Genomic DNA, 15,570 nt, shown 5'->3' on the forward strand with positions numbered 1-15,570 from the left:
GCCACTTATTCGAAAACCAATTTTTAAGTCATTTATATACACTACCATTCAAATTTTAAAAGAAATGATTTTTCATTCTGCAAGGATGAAATAAAATGATCAAGTTCAAAAGACATTTACAGTGCCTTGCGAAATTATTCATACCCCTTCATTTTTTTTCCACATTTTGTTATGTTGCTGCCCTATGTTAAACTACTTTAAATAATTTTTGTCCCACATCAATCTACACTTCCTACTCCATAATGGCAAAGCAAAAAATAGGTTTTTAACATTTGTGCAAATTTATTAAAAATAAAAAACTGAAAAGATCCCGTTGCATAAGTATTCATACCATTTTCTGGGACACTCGAAATTTAGCTCAGGGGCATTCATATTGCTTCTAGATGTTACTGCACTTCGAGTGGAGTTAAACTGTGGCAAATTCATTTGAATGAGTCTGATTTAGAAAGGCACACACCTCTCAGAAAAGGTCTAACAGCTGAAAATGCATATCAGAGTAAAAACCAGGTCCTGAGGTCAAGATAACTACCTGTAGAGCTCAGTGACAGACTTGCGTTAAGGCAATGATCTAGGGAAGAGTTCAGAAAAACATCTGCTGCATTGAAGGTTCACAGAAGCATTATCCATAATGGAAGACGATTGGAACAACTAGGACTCTAGGAAATGTCTGCCAGCCCCCATCCAAGCTGACAGAGCTTGAGAGGTGAAAAGTGAGGCAAAGAATGGCAGATAATTGCCAAATGCAGATGTGCAAAGCTTGTCACATCATACCCAAAAAGACTTGAGGCTGTAAAGGTGCTTCAACTATGTACTGAGTTAAGGGTAAGAATACTTATGCAATGTACTTATTTCAGTGTTTTATTTTTAATACATTTGTCAAATTTGCAAACGTATTTTTTGCTTTGCCATTATGGAGTAGGGAGTGTAGATTGATGTGGGAAAAAAGTAATTTAAAGTAGTTTAACATAAAGCAGCAACATAACAAAATGTAAAAAAAATTAAGGGGTATGAATAATTTCGCAAGGCACTGTATGCCGTTACAAAAATTTCTGTTTCAAATAAATTCTGTACTTTTGAACTTTCTGTTCATTAAAAAATTTGGAAAAATGAGTTACTGTTTTCACAAGAATATTAAATAGCATTTTTAATTTTTTTAAACATTGATAAAAATAAGAAAAGCATATTAGTAAAATAAAAATCATCATATTAGAATAATTTCTGAAGGATCATGTGACACTGAAGATTGAAGTAATGGCTGCTGAAAATGAAGCTTTTCAAAGTTACATTTAACAGTAGTATGTGTATATTACATTGTTTTGAGCCGGTTAACTAAAAAACCTTGCTTTTTTTGTCCTGTAGATGCGGAAATGTAAGGAATATTTAGCCAGTAGCAGGTTTTAAAGGTGTGAATACTGAATTCACACCTTGAGAGACACTCATGTTGAGAAATATTAGCACGTCCTGTCGCTGAAATGAGCTGATCATTTATTTTAGGTGAGAGTTATGTGAAGGATAAAATCTTTACACATATTTTTTGTTCTAGGCTTCTTGAGTGAGAGATTTTAAATATTTTATGCTGTGGATGAAGAAATCCCAGATCAACTTTATTACTTACAACATTTCTCCTCCCCTTTAAAACAATCAAATACTTTTGTATCAAAGCATTTTGTCTTGCGCACCTGCACTGCTTTCTCTCAATTTGCACCATGCTGTGAGGTCATGTGGAAGAGTTTAGATGGAGATAATGAGGCAGACTGATCCAGCGCAGTCATTAATCATGCATTTATAACTGAGTTTGTGGAGACGTGACGCATTATGGCTCCATGCCAGTCTGGAACTAGTCACCGAACATCTAGTTTACAGAGGCATGGTTAAGTTTAATTCCCAGAAGTGGTTATAAATTAGGCAACTGATAAAAAAAAAAGACAGATCCATCAGTTACGGTATATGGACCGTGTTTGTAAATACAAGTCTGCTAATGCAATAATTAAGAACCTGCTAACATTTTATTGAAAAAAAAAAACATACAAAAAAAAAAAAAAAAAAAAAACATTGATCTATTTAATAGGTGTTTAAGTGAAGAGGTTTTGAAATCTTTTGATTTTAAAAAAGGGTGACAGATCTGTGGGATGTGCACATAGTGTTTAACCAAGCTCTTCTTAGAAGAGCAGCAGTGCTCAGCAGTTCAGCCCACACATAAAGAGTTACATGGAGTCAACACTTTTGAAGGAGAACAAGCAATGACTATAATGTTTTCTTTTTTTCTTCAGTGTTAAAGTCTGTTATTATTTTCTAATAAATAGTAACCCTCTCATTTAAGGTCCGATAATTGTTAGAAATGAAATATGGAGAAAGTATATAAAAATGTATTTTGACCCTCATGTTTTGTTCTGGTCATTTTGACCAGACAAGATTTTCTTTCCCCCTGAAAATGCTAGTTAATGTAATTGCATTGGACTAAAACCTACTGACTTTATTCACACAGAGTATGAATGAAGTCAGTAACAGTGTCCCTCCCAATCTGGATAATTTGTTGGGGTTTTCCCCCACCCTGTTGCACTTGTTGTTTTCTGGGTCAAAAAAAAAAAAAAAACTAGAACAAAATTTATTTTATTTATTTATTTTTTCAAATGATTGATTTTGTTCAAAATTGCAGATTCTGTTATTCACCTTCTGTCATGTCAAAGTCATACAAGTTTTTATCATGTAGTTCTCAGAACAAAGTCAGAATTGTGTACACAAAAAAAGTTTATATCACGCAGTTTGTCACAGGGAGGAGTCAGAGACGTGCGGATCCATTTGCAAGGCTTTATTAGAATAGTCAACAAGCAGGAGTAAACGCCAGGAAACAGGAACAACGTAGGTAATCCGGGAAACAGTTCAATAATCAAGCAGTGGTCGCAAATGGCAGGCAGCAGGAATCAGATCAGTGGGAAATGAGGAACAGATGTGTGCAGTGATTGGTGCAGTGGCTTATGGGGATTGTAGTCCATGAAGTGTGGTGCAAGAGTTCATGATGACAGGGAAGACCAGATACGTTACATAGCCCCTCCGCAAGGAGCGGCTTCCAGACGCTCTAACCACCTTAACCATCTTGAGGGTGGTGGAGCGGAGGCGGAACAGGGGGAGGGATGGAGGGCCAGGTCCATGTAGTGGTACTGGAACCACGAAATGAGGCGGAGCCGACGGAGGGAGAAGCCATGGAGGAGGAAGGGTTGGCTCCTGCATGGGGCCGACCGACGGAGGTAGAGCCGGTGGAGCCCGAGGCGGAACCGGAGAGTCGATGGTCCTGGGCGACACAGAGGATCCGGAGGGCCAAGGCGGAACCCAAGGCTCTGGCGACCCCGGCGGAGATGGAGGTCCGGAGGTACGCAGCGGAGCCGGAGTGACAGAGGATCGAGGCTGTGCCCACGGGAGGGAGGAGGTCCACAGAGCCGGCAGGACGGAGTGACGAGGCGCAGCCGGAGGAGTAGAGTCCAGAGGCGAAGGTGGGGTGACGACTGACCGGGGCGGAGCCGGAGAGACGATGGAGCCCGGAGGAGCTGTTGGGCCGACGGCCGACAACGGAGACGAGGGAGCACAGAGCTGGGGTGGAGCCGCAGGGTCGGAGGACCGAGGTGGAGTCCAGGACTCTGAGACTGGAGGTGATGGTGAGGGATCCTTCAGTCTGAACACCGATGGAGACTGGCAGTCCCACGACCAGTCCTCTGCACCGAAGGTGGGATGTGGGTGAGCAGAGGGACTGTCAGGAGACAGAGGTGGCAGGACTGGAGCAGTAGGGAGGGTGGGTGGGAACAGTCCATGTATGAGCTCCGTGACCAGAACCGGGCAGACAGGAATCTCAGGACGACTGGATGTAACCAGCTGAGTCTCTGGAAAGCTGGGCGGAACCAGCGGAGGCTCTGGAAGGCTGGGCTGAACCAGCGGAGGCTCTGGAAGGCAGGGCTGAACCAGCGGATTGTCTGGAAGGCTGGGCGGAACCAGCGGAGTCTCTGGAAGGCAGGGCTGAACCAGCGGAGTCTCTGGAAGGCTGGGCGGAACCAGCGGAGTCTCTGGAAGGCAGGGCTGAACCAGCGGAGTCTCTGGAAGGCCGGGCGGGACCAGCGGAGACTCTGGAAGGCCGGGCGGGACCAGCGGAGACTCTGGAAGGCTGGGCGGGACCAGCGGAGACTCTGGAAGGCCGGGCGGGACCAGCGGAGACTGTGGAAGGCCGGGCGGGACCAGTGGAGACTCTGGAAGGCTGGTTGGGAGACCAGCTGCTCGAGCCGACAGCAGCGGTGGGTCCTCCACGCTAGAAATTAACCTAGGATAGGCCATTTTTGTAGCAGGCTCTGGCGTGGTAGACTTCTTGTGCTGAGGCTCGGGGCTGGCAGACATCTTGTGCTGTGGCTCTTTTAAAACATCCACAGTAAAGGGAGAGCCACTCAATCGCAGTGCAATGTCTATATAATGTCCTAAAGTCCAATCGGGTTCATGAAGTGGCATTAAAGAGTGGAGTGGCTCAGAAAGGCCTCCATGAAAAAATATCATCAGGCATAGACTGCTCATTGAAGTCTGATTAGCTAGTTCAATAAAGTCTATGATGTAGTCCTCTATGGGACGCTCACCCTGACGGAGACGCATGATTTGAGTGGCTGGGTTCATGGTGAACTGCTGGTGGTGAAATAAAGCCGCTGGATCCAAGTGTAGCGAAGTCTTCTGTCACAGGGAGGAGTCAGAGACGTGCGGATCCATTTGCAAGGCTTTATTAGAATAGTCAACAAGCAGGAGTAAACGCCAGGAAACAGGAACAACGTAGGTAATCCGGGAAACAGTTCAATAATCAAGCAGTGGTCGCAAATGGCAGGCAGCAGGAATCAGATCAGTGGGAAATGAGGAACAGATGTGTGCAGTGATTGGTGCAGTGGCTTATGGGGATTGTAGTCCATGAAGTGTGGTGCAAGAGTTCATGATGACAGGGAAGACCAGATACGTTACACAGTTCTGAGGAAAAAAGTCAGAACTGCAACAAAAAAAGGGTCTGAATTGCAAGAAAAAAACTCAGATTTGTGAGTTTGTATCACACAGTTTTGGGAAAAAAAGTCAGGATTGCGAGAACAAAGTTAGAATCGCAAAAAAAAAAAAAAAGCCAAAATTGCAAGTTTGTATCACACAGTTCTGGAAGAAAATATAGCAAGTTTGTATCACACAGTTTCGAGAACAAAAAAAAGTCAGAATTGCAAGAAAAAAGTCTGAATCGCAAGAAAAAAGTCAGAATTGCAAGTTTGTATTACACAGTTCTGAAAGAAAAAGTCAGAATTGCAAGTTTGTATCACACAGTTCTGAAAGAAAAAAAGTCAGAATTATGAGAAAAAGTCAGAATTGGGAGTTTGCATCATGCAGTTCTGAGAAAAAGTCAGAACTGCGAGTTTGTTTTATGCAATTCTCGGAAAAACAGTCAGAATTGTGCACTAGGGCTGCAACAACGAATCGATAAAATCGATAAAAATCGATTACTAAAAGCGTTGGCAACGAATTTCATAATCGATTCGTTGTGTCGCGCGACGCAGAGACATTTGGTTGTTATTATATATATTTAAAAAAAAAATTGAGCGCAGAGCGGAGTGGACACATTCGGTCTCTCTCCCGCACTGAAGCCAGCAGAGTTCGGCACCTCATAAGCTGTGTTTCCATCCAAAAATGCGAATTTAATTTATGCGCAAAACTGGAACATTTGAGCATAAAGCACCGTTTCTACATTATATATATATGCTGCCCCGATTTATATCAAACATGTTTGATATTTAAGCCTACTTTGGCTAGCGTACTTTCACAGCAGCCAATGCTCGATCGCAAAACAGCTGCTGTACGGGTCGTTGGATAGTGGAGATGGAGAAAACTACTTCTATAGTTTTTGTAACACTGTCTGTCTGTATAATGTGTCGAAAACATACCACAACCGTGAGGAGAAAGAGGAGCTCTGCTGAGGTGAAATCGTCTCAGTTTTGAATAGGGCTGTGACGGTGGCACGTTGTTTTTTTATATATAGCCTACACTTCAGTCAGCGAACAATCAGCCTGAAAACGCTAAAATAAATCAAAGAAATAATATATTTAATTAAGAAAGTAGCCTAAGAGTATTAAATAGGCTATTAAACAAACATTCCTTGTAAAAATGTCCGACAGCTCATCAATTTTTGGCCGACTGAATTTCCAGTCCGACTGTCTTTTTTTCTCTTTCTCTTCCTCATTACACAGCTGCTGTTTTTAATAGCAAAGTGATTACATTTATTTTCGTTCCTTTAGTTTATAAAGTTAATTTAGAGATATATTTGGAACACTTTTTGTTTGTTAAATTCAAGTTTTTGTTTTTTAAAGTTATACCTAGCAAACAGCGGCAGACAGATCAAAAGCCTGCTTAATTCATCGCGATTTAAATTTAAATCCATTGATATAAAAAACTTAAAACATATCACAATATTAGTTTAATCATTCAATCAAGATAATTCCAAAGTTTGTGCGGAGAGAAGCGCGCTTTGCAGGACATGGAGACGCCAGTGCAATGTGGAATTTCTTTTTTGCTCATAAAGGTAAGAGTAATTTACCACCCGGGCCGGAACTGTAAAGGGTCTAGCTTAGTTTGTGTGTACTAACAGTATCAACAAAATGTGCTCTTAAAGAAAACAAACAGAATACGCTTGATATCTTTGGTTTAAACAGGAGCGCTTCACAATAATTAACCGAAACCCAGATAATTGCCTCACAAACACAATATCTATAGAAAGCTTTAAATTATTATTTTACTATAAAACGAAATAATTAAAATCGAAAACAAAACTCTTTCATTAGCTAATCCATAAAGATGCATTAGGCATTAATGAGCAGATGGCAGGATCGTCAATTTCATCTTTGCAACACTGAATCAGAAAATACTAGTTTATTAATAAGTAATTCGAATATTTTCTTAATTTTTGCCTTGACACATTCATGGTAATTACTTTTGCTGGGGCTTTGAGGCCAGTTTTGCGTGCATTTGAATGCGGAACTCTTCCAGCTGGTCGCTGCTGATGTCAGGACACTAAACACCGCCATGGCAGAATGAATGTAGCAGAAAGTTAGTCAAGTTATCCCGTTCCAGCGTGCAAAGTCACAAGACTTTTTTAATGCGCACTGAGGAATTTAATTTGAGAGGCTTCTTGATGGGAAATGCCGCATGTACACCACAGCAAGCCGCTGTCTTGACGGATAGTAATTTTAGTTTATTTAGTCTATATATTTGGCAGATGTAAAGCATACATGTGTATGTTTTTTGTGTTAGTCCATTTTTATTTTATTATTATTATTATTATTATTATTATAACAGTTCAAGGAGCAACATGTTCGTGCACTTTCTAAAGATTTTAGTTCTGTTTTTGAATAAAGGGTTGTAAATCCCTTTTTTTTTATCCGATTCATCGATTAATCGAAAAAATAATCGACAGATTAATCGATTATTAAAATAATCGTTAGTTGCAGCCCTATTGTGCACACAAAAAAAGTCAGAATTACAGTTCTGAGAGAAAAAGTTAGAATTAGAAAAAACTGAATCGTGAGAAAAAAAATCAGAATTACATGTTTGTATCATGCAGTTTTGAGAAAAAGTCAGAATTACGTGTTTGTATCATGCAGTTCTCAGAAAAAAGTCAAAGTTGCGAAAAAAAAAAGTTTGTATCACGCAGTTCTGAAAAAGTAAAAATTGTGAGAAAAAAGTCAGAATTGCAAAAAATGTTTGTATCATGCAGTTCTGAGGAAAAAAGTTAGAATTGCAAAAAAAAAAGTCAGTTGTGAGTTTTTATCATGGAGTTCTGAGAAAATAAGTCAGAATTGCAAACTTGTATTATGCAGTTGTAAGAAAAAAAACTTTATTGCGAGAAAAAAAGTCAAAATTGCGGGAAAAAAATATTTTTTGTATTACGCAGTTCTAAGGAAAAAGTCAGAATTGGGAGAAAAAAGTCAGAATTGCAAAAAATGTTTGTATCACGCAGTTCAGAGGAAAAAAGTCAGAATTGCAAAAAAAAAAAACTATTTTATTACATAGTTATAAGAAAAAGTCAGAAACGTGGAAAAAAAGTCATAATTGCAAAATAAATTATTGTTAGTATCACGCAGTGAAAAAAAGTCAGAATTGCGAGTTTGTATTACGCAGTTCCGAGAAAATAAGTCAAAATTACAAGCTTGTATCACGCAGTTCTGGGGAAAACATTTTGAATTGCGAGAAAAAAAAGACAGAATTGCAAAAAAAAAAAAAGTATCACATAGGTTTGAGAAAAAAGTCCGAATCGTGAGAAAAAAGTCAGAATTGCAAAAAAAGTCACAGTTATGAGTTTGTATCATGCAGTTCTAAGAAAATAAGTCAGAATTGTGAGAAGAAAAGTTTTTTTTTCAGTGCTTCCATAATAGAATTCCATCCTTTACCTTCTGTGAAGTACTGTATGTCATTATTGAAAATTTAGATATTTATATATTTTATACATTTGTAAATGTATATAGTTGCATATAATGCAGCCATAAATGACAGAAGAATAAAAAAATTTATTCTGTCTTGAAATAAATTTGTATTCATTTCAAACCTTTTTACTTTATACTTTTTACACAATAAATGTAAATGAAAATCCTGATTGGCTCTTTGATGTTTCCAATTCGTCTCTGTCATTCGTTTTTGTGTTTCTTTAAAGCTGAGGCTTTTTGAGCTTAACGATTGATTATATTTTTCCAGGATGTTGTGTCATGGCTCAGTCTTTCTCTCATGCATTAGTGTGACTTATAAGGCTGGTTTGTTTACTCAACCATGCGTAGACTCGTAGAACTTTAACCTCTGACCTGTGACACTTTTCACAAAAAGTCTTCGCCGAGCAAATAGTGCTGCTTGGCCTTCAACCCCCAAGTAAGTGGCATTTTTGTGCAGATCTCTGACCACCCCCCTTACTCAAATCCAGACTTTATAGTTGCAAGAAGAAGCTGAAATGGGCACTGAACACTAACATTAGGCATGTGGCTCTGAATGACTGCGGTAAGCTCAGGGCAAGACAACCAGAAGAGCCTGTTAATGACAGGAAGTCACGATGATCATTATATGTGTTATGTTACGTAACACGTTATACTGGTCTACTGAAAATATTAAACCATTTACAACCACAGCAATGGAGGCTACTAGAGAAGAAAGACAGGTTTTCTGTGTTTTTTTTTAATTATCTGAAACAATCTTGTAGACGTCATGGAGATTTAACAGACGGGTTTGCATCACCCCACCTAGACGACGGTGGTTTTGGTGAGAAATTGAACACAATGGTGTTTACGAGACCTCAAAATGGGGCGTTCTGTCATACTGGGTGTGAGCCAGAACAACTAAAAAGTGTTTTTCTTGGAATCTAGTGTTCTATGAAGAACCTATAAGAACATTTCCATTTCACTAAAAGGTTCTTCAAATTGTTATAAAGCTTCTTTGGGGACGCCAGAATGGTTCTTGTAAATTTAATCAGAAGTCCCTCGTTTAGAAGCTTTATTGTGTTGTCTAGTTTAACTGTTGCAATATACTTTTGGTTGAGAAATTTTTTGGTTTGGACATAACCCCTAAAATAGCTTTCTACTCACTTCAGATCAGATGGCATGTCAGTTTAAGTCAGTTTCCAAATTTCCAAGTTTGACATGCATCATCATGGGGAAGTTTCTCAATTTTGCAATTTCCTTAACACTAAAACAAACTTTCTCAGGCAGAATGAATGAATTAGCAACATTGCATTATGGAGATTCTGAAAGATTTGTGACTATAATATTTTGCACTTTTTTAAGCAAACAATTTAAATACAGACCAATTTGGAGTAGACGTCACAGTTATGTCACTAGCAGAAAAACTAGGTAAAATACATGGAATAAGAGAAAAATTTGATTACACTACTTTTAAAACATAAAATTTATTTAAACAATTTGTCTACATAATATTCACACATGCAGTTCATAGGGGACATATTATATTAAACCGATAACATTTACTTATTTCATCTCAAAATTCTGACTTTTTTTTCCACGCAAATGCAAGTTCATATCTCATATATCAGACTTTATAACTCAATTTAACTCAACAATAGTGAGTTTGTCAATTATGATGGGAAAAAAAAGCTTTAAGTATGGCAAATAAACTCATGATTCTGATTCCAAAAGGGAAAAGATAGAATGACAAGGTTGATTTTTCTTAACAGAATTGTGAGATATAATCACAGAATTCCAAAAAAAAAAAAAAAAAAAAAAAATCAGAATTTTGAAATATGAACTCAAATTGACCTTTTTCTATTCTTTTATTCAATCACTATTCGCAAATACCAAATTGGCTAATATGCTACTGTTCGAAAGGTTGAGGTCAATAAGATTACAAAAAAGAAAGAAAGAAAGAAATTAATGCTTTCATTCAGCAAGGAAGCATTAATCAAATGATCAAATGTGACATTTAAAAAAAATGCTGTTCTATCATGTTTGCCCAAAAATATTAAGCAGCACAACTTTTTTGAACATTTATAATAATAAGAAATGTTCTTGAGCCGCAAATCAGCATATTAGAATGATTTCTGAAGGATCACGTGACATGGTGAATGGCTGCTGAAAATGCAGCTTTGTCACAGGAATAAATTATGTTTAAAATAAATGAACATAGAACAATACAAATGGTTTCTTTTAAACAGAAGAAGGAAATGGACATTTAATTACACTTTATTAATATACAAGGCATTTGATACAAAGCATATGATCATTAAAATTGTGCAATTTTGGACTATATACCAAGGTAATCATCTAATAACCAGCAGGACCAGCACAATCTACACTGTAAAAAAAAAACACAATTTGTTGAGTCAACTTAAAATAATTTGTTACACTAAATTTTAAGTTCAGTCAATTCAAATAAATTTAGTCAACTTTAAATGTTAAGTTGTACTAAGTGACAGCTTAGATATTTGAGTTGACTTAACAAAAAAATTAGTTTGTTAAACTTAAACGCTGGGTAAGTTATCCAGCTGCCTTAGATATCTGAGTTGATTCAACTTAAAATTTTAAGTTGTCGCTTATTACAACTTAACATTTAAAGTTGACTAAACTTTTTTGAGTTGACACTCAACATTTTAAGGCAGCCAGGTAACAAATTATTTTAAGTTGACTTAACAAATAGTTTTTTACAGTGTAGCTTGGATTGATTGGTTTGGTGCTTTCCATGTAATAAGTAATTAGTTCTTAGTAATGAATGAAAGTGGTAAAAGGAAGTTTTTCTCTAACAGTGAAAAAATCAATTCAGGAACATTTGGACCACCTAGAGTTCAGAAATACTGTGTGGTAAATGCTATTTTAGCATTCAGCAAATGTGCCACAAAAAATAAACTCACAGTTCTCTGCAAAGCAAAACATGGTGTTGCTGAGTTTGATTCAGGAGCACATGAGGTACAAGAATAGAAGAGATTCAAATAGGGTGGGACCAAAAAAGAGAGAGAGGGAACAATAGAGAGCAGGGCAACAGAAAGTCGCTCAATTTCCATCTGAAAGGAGTTCCCCAGCTCGGGCTGCTGAGAATCAAAGACGGAAATCATTTTCACTTCAGTGGCCGTCTCACGTTCTCAAGGAAAGTGGAGGTGGAATCGAAATGCCTGCTTATTAAGGAAAGTAGCAGTACAAAACAAGAGACAAAATCTTCATAGAAATTATACATTAATCATCTGTTCATGAGATAAGATATAAGATGATGCTCTGCAATATGATCTGCTAAAACTAATACACACTATTAGCATAAAAGTATATTAGTATAAAAATAAAGATTCCAAAATGGTGTTTTTGCGGTGATGTCATAGAATGCCATTTTTGGTTCTCCAAAGAACCTTTCAGTGAACAGTTCTTTTCAAATTTTCAAAACCATTTTGAAGAACATTTAAAAAAAATCTAAAGAACCTTTTTCAACGGTAAAGAACCTTTTCTGCATTTGAAAGGTTCTATGGATGTTCAAAGTTCTTCATGAAACCATCGATGCCAATAAAGAACCTTTATTTTTAGGAGTGTACAGCTTCTCTTGAATGAATATTCAATACATGTTTGACAAATTAAGTTCAACTGACAGCATTTGTGGCAAAATGTTGATTACCACAAATAATAAATTAAGTGAGGCACTTGCAATGAAAATAAATGTGAAGCTTATCATTTTTATAAAACTACTTACATTAAACCTTCTGTTAAAATTGTGTTTGAGCTGTAAAGTTAAAAGCTCAACATTTTTGTTAAAACTGCATACAGAAAAGGTTAGTAAGCGTGTTTTGTCCTGCTTAAATCCTGTTAACATGCATATTGTTTATATCTTGTGGCTAAAAAGAGAGTATTTTAATGTTTATGGATTGGCCTCATTAACTTCCACTGTGCCTCGCTATAACCCAGATTTTTGCTTTTTTCTTTTAAAGAAAAGGAGGGTCAAATCAAAAATATTTTTGCGGTAATCAACATTTGATTGAGCTTAGGGCTGAAATGTCCCTTTTTCACAAGTGTTTTATATTCCATGTTATGAACTGAACATGTAAACTTTGGCATATCCCAGTGTCCTAAAGTTATAGTTCAGACTCATCTTACTAAACACAAACAATTAAATCATTGTATATTGACCTAAAAACATAAAACATAACAAGAGGTGGGTGTGAGATGTGACCCAGATTTCTCCCCAGAACAAAAAGTCTGTTGGGTGTAGCTGCTGTTTCACACTTATCAAACATCCATTTGTGGTTTCTGTTACCATGGTACAAAGTCAAGACATAAGAGAAGGAAGCTTTTCAAAAGCCTTTTATGCCTGAAGCATGTACGTCAGCTAATATTTAATATCCAGCTTTCTGAATAAAGAATAAAGCCATGTATCATGGATGGTTTCTTCCAATGGTTCAGTACTGCTCATGGGTTGCAGTGGTCTGCTGATGTCAAATGCCTGTTTGTTTATTCTGAGTCTGACAGGTGCCCTTTGTCATTAGATTAAAGACCTAATTAATTTGTCTCTACATGACTGCTGGTGCAATGTGATTTAGATTGTTTACACACTTTGTTTCTCATGGATTAATTATGCTGTATTTTGCGGTGTGGGGGTAGGGAGGAGTGTTCCAGAAGCTTTGTTCAGCCCACAGTGAGCTGGAGAGCAACAAGGTTAATCAAGCCAAGCCAAGCCAAACCAAGCATCCATGCTAAGTATAATTTTTAATTATTCTTAAAAAAGGCATTACTGACCCCAAACTTTTGAAAAGGAGTAATAGCTTAAAGGATTAGCTCACTCCTGAATGAAAATTTTCTGATAATTTACTCACCTCTTTCTTTCTTCAGTCGAAAAGAAATTAAGGTTTTTAAGGAAAACATTCCAGGATTTTTCTCCATATAGTGGACTTCAATGGGGATTAACAGGTTGAATGTCCAAACTGCGGTTTCATTGCAGCTTCAAAGGACTCTACACGATTCTAGCTGAGGAATAAGGGTTGCATCTAGTGAAACAACTAGTCATTTTCTAAAAAAATAAATAAAAATAAATAAAAATAAAAATGTATATTCTGTTTAACCAAAAAATTTTTTGTCTTACACTAGCTCTGCAATAAGCGTCTAGGAATTTGCACATTATGCAATCACATTGGAAAGGTCAGGCGTGTTTAGTTCTTTTTTCTGTGTATTTGATTTCAAAAAGGTAGGGTAGGGCAATAAACTTCATCTCATTTTCTCCTCCAACTTCAAAATTGTCAGACATCGTTGTTTTACATATTTTTGTAAAGGGTGTTTGACTTTCTTTGAACGTTCACTTTGTAAACACTGTGTTGTGGATGCAGAGCAAGTTCAAGATGAGCATTGTGGTTACATTTTTAATTTATCTTTTTTAGAAAATGACCAATCGTTTTGCTAGATAAGACCTTTAATCCTTGGCTGGGATCACGTAGAGCCCTTTGAAGCTGCACTGAAACTGTAATTTGGACCTTCAGCCCATTGAAGTCCACTAAAAATCCTGGAATGTTTTCCTCAAAATCCTTAATTTTTTTTTTTAACTGAAGAAAAAAAGACATGAACATCTTGGATGATATGGGGGTGAGTAATTTATAAGGGAATTTTTATTCTGGAGTGAACTAACCCTTTAAATGTTATGACATATGTGATCTAAAGTTATTGCAAAAGCTTCGTCTTTAGGAGTAAGTGCAAAGTTTACTCAAGTTTTTTCACTTCAGATATCAGATAAATGTCTCTCTTACGCTATTGGATGATAAATAAGCACTGTACAACATCTACACAGAATCAGACACATCCGCCCCAAGCAAAGTCTGCATGTGCAGCCAAGCATGTTGGGAAAAGAGGGTGACCTGACCCTAAATCCAATGGGAGACTCCCATGTGCAGAGCATGGAAGTTAATGGACAAAATAAGTGGTTGGAAATCTGTTGTTGTGGTAGAATTGTTAATGCTTTTTAGACTGTCTGAAACTGTTTTCTGCAGCTCTACTGACATTTGGTTAAAAACATGTCATTAAGAGCATTGGGAATGTAAATGCTAAATGCCTATAATGTTTCTTGATACTTGAATTGTGGTGAAACTGGCCTGTTGGGCATGGCTCGGGATTGTGGCTTTCATTCTGCACTTCTCTTTCCCTTGAGAGGGAGGACACAGGCATTGATTGCAGCCATTTACTGAAGGTTTCTTCTTTCTGTTGCACTATTCCCACAAGGAACCTGGAGATATCCACCCACAAACCCCTGCCCCCGGCACAGACACTCACCCATTATGTGTCTCCATCCCCATCCCCCTCTCCAGGGAAATGTAAACAGCTTTCCCCTCCTCCGTAGATTTCTCACTCACATCTCACACTTTTCTTTCTTTCCGGCACCTCCAGTCTGAGCACAATTTACACATATAGGGCCAGAGGTTTGCATTTGATTGACAGGAGGGCCACATTTGCTAACTAAGCTATGGCCTGCTTGATATAATGCATTTAAATACTAACGTATATATATATGTCAACCTTCAATAATAGCCAACAGAAACCACAGCTGAGAAAACAGATTATCTTCAGAGTCCACAGGTGGAGGAACACACACTAAAAATATGCACACATTCACACGATCTCACATGTTCTTAAACCTTCTGGTTTGGACAGAGTTTGACATTCTTATTACTGTTTGCTTAAATAATATCCATAACAGCTTCTTGTTCTGTTAACAGCTTTAGTTAAAACAGAGTATGCAGAATATTAATCTGAGAGTGTGTGGAAACTCATAGGACTGCAATGTGGAACATTAAAATCCCTTGTTGCAATATTTTAAGCTTTTCCTTCTGACTCAGCAGTTGTTTATTTTTGTCACCATCTATCTTTGTTAGAGGAAAATTTAATCATGTGTGACCAAGACAGAATCTGTTAAAAATACATCTTGGCTGAAACAGTTTCCGGCGCAAGGTTGCGAGAGATCTGCATCTATATGAAAGTGTGTTTAATACTAATTGTCTTGAGTGTATGCCATTACATTTAAAATATTACACAATATTCCTTACATCCACATAGCGGACTCTGTTAAGTGTCTCTTAATATA

The sequence above is a fragment of the Garra rufa genome, chromosome 8 (genome assembly GCF_049309525.1).
Source record: "Garra rufa chromosome 8, GarRuf1.0, whole genome shotgun sequence".
NCBI lineage: Eukaryota > Metazoa > Chordata > Actinopteri > Cypriniformes > Cyprinidae > Garra > Garra rufa.